Below are 7,500 nucleotides of genomic sequence, written 5' to 3'. Positions count from 1 at the left end.
AACCTGGATTACACATCTCCAGTTTCACGTTAGCTGTTTACTTTCTATTTGATTTATTATTCAAAGAATATAGAGGCGCACCTTCAACAATATCTCGTTATGTTTAGGAGATAGAATGTTCAATATTAATACTGTTCACAAAATGTTTTATATTTCTTGCCCATTATGCAGTATTTTTCCCGTTGTAACATTCCTTTCTTTATAGTTATATCTGTATAGAGTATTTTCTTTCATATTGGTATCAATTACAGTATATATATATATATATATATATATATATATATATATATATATATATATATATATATATATATATATATATAAAACAAATATGTGTATATATGCATTATATATATTTATATATGCATATCTATACACTATATGTACACACACTGTATATATACATATATACTGTAGGTAATAGGTTGGCTAGGGTACCAGCCACCGGTTGAGATATTACCACTAGAGAGTTAAGGGGTCCTTTGACTGGCAAGGCAGAAGTACATTGCACCCTTCTCTCTGGTTACGGTTCACTTCTCCTTACCATACACATACACTGAATAGTCTGGCCTATTCATTACAGATTCTCCACTCTCCTCATACACCTGACAACACTGACATTACCACACAATTCCTTTTCCCCCATGGGCTTAACTAACTGCACTGTAATTGTTCAGTAGTGTGACGGGCCGATAGAAGGTTGTGAACTCAAAGGCAGGATGCAATAGACTGAGTTGTTTATTAAGGAACACTCTCCTTTATATAAAAAACATCAAGGCAACAGGATATAACATGTTCGAGAGACAGACAATATTACAGAGCAAAACCGGAGACATGATCATTCAGGTTCTTTTTAGTGCGAGGGAAGAGCGCAGATACAAGCATAATATATACAAAATAATTATGTACAATTGTGTGACACACGGTTGGTACATGGCTCCCCCCCTAAAAATGACATACTGTACATGTTAAATAGGGCGCCCTGATCTAGAGAGGCAAACTGTAGGCGGGTCATCTGGCAGAAGATAAGCAGGTTTTAGACAATCAATGGAGACCCAGTCTTCTTTGCCACGAATGTTTAGTAGGAATGCTTTCGGACTGCGTCGGATCACAAGGAAAGGGCCCGTGTAAGGGGGCGTCAGTGGTGGCTTGATAGTGTCGTTGCGCAGGAAGACGTGCGTTGCAGAGTGCAAGTCCGTTGGTATGTGATGCTTTGCTGGGGGCTTGTAAGTCTGGCGGCACGGAGTAAATTTTCCCACGACGTGACGTATGCGCTGGAGATCGTCGGAGAAGGTTGTAGAAGGAAATAATTCGGCAGGGACGACCAACGGGTCGCCATACACCATTTCAGCTGCCGAGACGTCGAGGGCGTCTTTAGGAGTGGTCCTTAGTCCAGGAGGACCCAGGGAAGCTGAGTAAACCAGTTGCAATCCTTGCAGCGGGACATCAAAGCTGCTTTGAGGGTGCGATGCAAACGTTCAACCATTCCATTGGTAGCGGGGTTGTAGGCTGTTGTCTGATGTAGGGTGATGCCCAGGAGATTCGCTAATGACGTCCACAATTGAGAGGTGAAAGTGGTTCCCCTGTCAGAAGTAATATGCTCAGGGATACCAAATCTTGCAATCCATCCAGAGAGTAAGGCAGATGTACATGAGGCGGACATTGCAGTTTCCATGGGAATGGCTTCAGGCCAACGAGTGGAGCGGTCGATGACGGTAAACAGGTAACGATGTCCTTGTGATGTGGGTAGGGGGCCTACAACGTCGACGTGAATGTGTGCGAAACGACGCTGAGGTTGAGGAAAGGTGCCCACTCCTGAATCCGTGTGTCGATGTACTTTGGAAGTTTGGCAAGAAGTACAGGCGCGGACCCAATCCTTAGCATCCTTAGAAATGCCGTGCCAAATGAACTTTGCCTTCAGCAGCTGTGCAGTAGAACGGCACGAGGGATGTGAAAGGCCGTGAATGAAATCAAACACCTGTCGGCGCATGGGAGGGTGGTGATGGAGTCTTCGAGGGGAAAGTCTTCCCAACCGAGGGACGTGCAGGATGTCCTACAAGCTTGATACTCTGGATCCTGTCGTTGGGCTTCAGCCAGGGCGTTGTAATCCAATCCCAGTTGAACGGCAGCCAACGTGTTTCTTGACAGGGTTCGGCAATGGGATTCATTTTCCCAGGGACATATTGAAGGGTGCAATTGTATTCAGCCACGGCGGAGAGATGTCGGCGTTGACGGGCGGACCAGGCGTCAGACTGTCGAGTGAAGGCGTGCACCAGAGGCATGTGGTCTGATCCGGTTCTGTTTGCATGTTCAGGCACCTGTAATCCCCGCACGGACGGAGGGAGCCGTCTTTCTTCAGAACGATGTGTAAGGGTGACGACCATGGGCTGTAGGCCTTTTGGCAAAGGCCCATTTCCTCCATTTCGGCGAACATCTGTTTGGCGGCTGCCAATCGTTCCGGTGCCAGACGTCTGAATTTTGCGAAGACTGGGGGTCCCGTCGTCTTGATATGGTGATAAATACCGTGCTTGGCAGGAACCGTGAGCGTTTGGCGAACTTCTGGACGGAAAACTTCCGGGTACGACGTGAGGAGGTGGGCGTAGGCATCCGTGGGTGCACTGATGTGGAAAGCGAGGTTAGAGGGGGCGGGTTGAAGAGGTGTCGACAAGTACGAGTCTGCGTTGACCAATCGTCGGTGGGCGACATCGACCAGAAGGTGGAAATGAGAGAGGAAATCCGCACCGAGGATTGGCATTGTGACGTCAGCAACGAGAAACTTCCAATTGAATTTACCGTTTCCGAACGATAATGTGAGGTTCTCGTAACCGTAGGTGGGTATCGCAGATTCGTTGGCAGATGTAGACAGACTACGTCGTGCCTTGAAGAGTTTCCTTGGCAAAAGAGAACGACAAGCACCCGTGTCTACCAAAAATCGCATGCCCGTTCCTGCATCCTGTAAAAAGAAAAGATTAGAAACATGGGAGGCCACCGCCACGAGCGATGGCCTACTTACACGTTTTTTGGCCACTGACAATCCTTGGCACATTTCTTCGCGGCTGCCCCGAATCTGAAGTGGTAGTAGCAAAACTGCGGCGGATGGGAGGTAGTAAGTGGCTGTAGAAGTCGTTCGTTGGGGCGCGAGCGATTGGTGGGTGGTGGGCGGCTTTGTCGCCGCTTCGGCACGTCACGGGGTAGGCGTGTATGTCCTACGGCATTCATGTCAGCTTCGGTTGACGTTGAATAGGCATCCTCGTCGTCAGGGGTGGAGGCGTTGATGGAGGTCTTGAAGTGGCTGTCCATAAGGGCGTCGGCTTTGGTCATCAAGTCCTTTATGGGTAAACTATCGACATCGGGTATGGCAGCGCGTACAGGTTCGGGTAAACGGCGTATCCAAAGGGCACGAAGTAGGTTCACCTCACGAGGAGAGCCGTCTGCGGCAGGTTGAAGGCGAGCGATACTGGTCATCTCCCTGAGGGCAAACGAAGCCCTTTGGTCCCCCAACGGTTGTTGCGAGAGCAGAAAAAGCTTTGCTATACGGGCGGCTGGCGACGGCGAGTACTGCTGCAGAAGGTATGTTTTGAGGGCGTCATACGCTATTGGGGTGTCTCCTTGTTCACAAAGCCAGTCGGATATTTCTGGGAAGGTGTCCTCGAGTATCGCCGTGAGAACATAATTCGCTTTGATGGTTGAGCGAGTCACGCCCCTGATACGAAACTGGACTTCTGCGCGCTGAAACCAAGCAAACGCCTCTCCGTTGGCAAATGAGGAAAGTTTGAATGGAGTGGCCGCAGCACCAACTACCGTAGATTCCATCATAGTACCAACGATGAAGGGGCGAGGGGGTGGGGGTGGAAGGCGGTGGGAGAGAGTCAACTTCCGGGGTCACCAATGTGACGGGCCGAGAGAAGGTTGTGAACTCAAAGGCAGGATGCAATAGACTGAGTTGTTTATTAAGGAACACTCTCCTTTATATACAAAACATCAAGGCAACAGGACATAACATGTTCGAGAGACAGACAATATTACAGAGCAAAACCGGAGACATGATCATTCAGGTTCTTTTTAGTGCGAGGGAAGAGCGCAGATACAAGCATAATATATACAAAATAATTATGTACAATTGTGTGACACACAGTTGGTACAGTAGCGACTTTCCTCTTGGTAAGGGTAGAAGAGACTCTTTAGCTATGGTAAGTAGCTCTTCTAGGAGAAGGACACTCCAAAATCAAACCATTGTTCTCTAGTCTTGTGTAGTTCTCTGGCCTCTGTACCATGGTTTTCCACTGTCTTGGGTTAGAGTTCTCTTGCTTAAGGGTACACTCGGGCACACTATCCTGTCTTATTTCTCTTCCTCTTGTTTTGTTAAAATTTTTAGTTTATATAGGAAATATTTATTTTGGTGGTGGTGTTATTCTTAATATATTTTATTTTTCCTAGTTTCCTTTCCTCACTGGCTACTTTTCCCTGTTGAAGCCCTTGAGCTTATAGCTCTTTGCTTTCCAAACTAGGGTTGTAGCTTACCTAGTAACAACAATAATAAAATATATATACAGTATATATATATATATATATATATATATATATATATATATATATATATATATATATATATATATATATATATATATACTTTATATATATAAATATATATATATATATATATATATATATATATATATATATATATATATAAATATATATATATATATATATATATATATATATATATAAAATATATATATATATATATATATATATATATATATATAAATATATATATGTACATACATACATGTATATATGATATCAATATGAAAACAAAAATATTCATAATCCTAATCTATGAAAATCAAGAAAATCCAAAGGCAAAAATGACCTATTCTTATTAAACCGTGTAACAAATGAATGCCCATCCACTTGCTCATTGCCACAATGGAAGTAATTTGGGATAATGCGAATATTCAAGATTTCAAATTACCAGGATTTTTTTATTTCTGGAAAAAAATGAAAATGAATTTTCTCGTAATTCATCTTATGCAAGAGATTAATTTCATCCGATGAGAGTCAGGTAATAACTTTTGGTAAAGCGTCGAGGAATTTGAATATACGCACAAGTTTTATTTGCGTTGATAGGGTTTATATTTCCAGTTGAAAAATAATAATAATAATATTATTATTATTATTATTATTATTATTATTATTATTATTATTATTATTACTGGATAAACTACAACCCTAGTTGGAAAAGCAAGATGCTATAAGCCCAAGGTCTCCATCAAGGAAATATAGCCCAGTGAGGAAAGGAACAAAGGAAATAAACAAACTACAAAAGTATTAAACAATTAAAATAAAATATCCTAGGAAGAATAACAGCATTAAAACAGATCTTTCATATATAAACTAAAAAAAAATATATTAATGTCAGCACTGAGAAGACAACATGAGAATTTGAGGCATAAAGAAAACATGGAAATTTGAGGCATAAAGAAAACATGGGAAGTTGAGGCATAGAAAAAACATGGGAATTCAAGGCATAAAGGAAATAGTGGAATTATAAAGAAAAAATGGGAATTTGAGGCATAAAGAAAACATGGGAATTTGAGGCATAAAGAAAACATGTGAATTTGGGGCATAAAGAAAACGTGTGAATTTGAGGCATAAAGAAAACATGAGAATTTGAGGCATAAAGAAAACATGAGAATTTGAGGCATAAAGAAAACATAAGAATTTGAGGCATAAAGAAAACATGGGAATTTGGGGCATAAAGAAAACATGAGAATTTGAGGCATAAAGAAAACATGAGAATTTGAAGCATAAAGAAAACATGGGAATTTGAGGCATAGAAAAAACATGGGAATTCAAGGCATAAAGGAAATAGTGGAATTATAAAGAAAAAATGGGAATTTGAGGCATAAAGAAAACATGGGAATTTGAGGCATAAAGAAAACATGGGAATTTGAGGCATAAAGAAAACATGGGAATTTGAGGCATAAAGAAAACATGGGAATTTGAGGCATAGAAAAAACATGGGAATTCAAGGCATAAAGGAAATAGTGGAATTATAAAGAAAAAATGGGAATTTGAGGCATAAAGAAAACATGGGAATTTGAGGCATAAAGAAAACATGTGAATTTGGGGCATAAAGAAAACGTGTGAATTTGAGGCATAAAGAAAACATGAGAATTTGAGGCATAAAGAAAACATGAGAATTTGAGGCATAAAGAAAACAAGAATTTGAGGCATAAAGAAAACATGGGAATTTGGGGCATAAAGAAAACATGAGAATTTGAGGCATAAAGAAAACATGAGAATTTGAGGCATAAAGAAAACATGAGAATTTGAAGCATAAAGAAAACATAGGAATTTGAGGCATAAAGAAAACATGTGAATTTGGGGCATAAAGAAAACATGTGAATTTGAGGCATAGAGAAAACATGTGAATTTGAGGCATAGAGAAAACATGGGAATTTAAGGCATAAAGGATATAGGGGAATTATAAAGAAAAAATGGGAATTTGAGGCATAAAGAAAACATGGGAATTTGAGGCATAAAGAAAACCTGGGAATTTGAGTAATAAAGAAAACATGGAAATTTGAGGTATAATGAAAACTTGGGAATTTGATGCATAGAGAAAAAATGGGAATTTGAGGCATAAATTAAACATGGGAATTTGAGGCATAAAGAAAACTTTAGAATTTGAGGCATAATAAAAACTCTAGAATTTGAGGCATAAAGAAAACATGGGAATTTGAGGCATAAAGATAACTGGGGAATTTGAGACATTAAGAAAACAGGGGAAATTGAGGCATAAAAAAACATGGGAATTTGAGGCATAAAGAAAACATGGAAATTTGAGGCATAGAGAAAACATGTGAATTTGAGGCCAAAACGAAAATATGTGAATTCGAGGCCTAAACAAAAATATGGGAATTCAAGGCATAAAGAAACCATGGGAAATTGGGGCATAAAGAAAATATGGGAATTTGAGGCATATCCAATAAGCAAGTAAATGAAAAAAAAGAGAAATACTGATGAAAAAGAAGAGACCACTTCATGAATATTATTACCCGAGTCGATATGAAGATCTAAGAGATGGTATACTCGAAGAAGATTGGACCGGGAGCAGAGCAGGAGAATAAATTTTTCAGCAGAGGCGGGGATTTAAGAAGAAGAAGAATAAGAAGATGATGATAATGAGATTCAAGAAGAAGAAGAAGAAGAAGATGATGATGATATTCAAGAAGAAGAATAAGAATACGATGAAGATGATATTCAAGAAGAAGAAGAAGAAGAAGAAGAAGAAGATGATGATGATGATGATGATGTTCAAGCAGAAGAAGAAGAAGAAGAAGAAGAAGAAGAAGTAGTAGTAGATGAGATTCTAGAAGAAGAAGAAGAAGAAGAAGAAGAAGAAGAATATGAAGAAAAAGAAGAAGAAGACGAAGAAGAAGAAGAAGAAGAAGAAGAAGAAGAAGAAGAAGAAGAAGAAGAAGAAGAAGA

Source organism: Palaemon carinicauda, chromosome 28 (genome assembly GCF_036898095.1).
Source record: "Palaemon carinicauda isolate YSFRI2023 chromosome 28, ASM3689809v2, whole genome shotgun sequence".
In the NCBI taxonomy this organism is placed as follows: domain Eukaryota; kingdom Metazoa; phylum Arthropoda; class Malacostraca; order Decapoda; family Palaemonidae; genus Palaemon; species Palaemon carinicauda.
Note: the sequence above shows the minus strand (reverse complement) of the source record.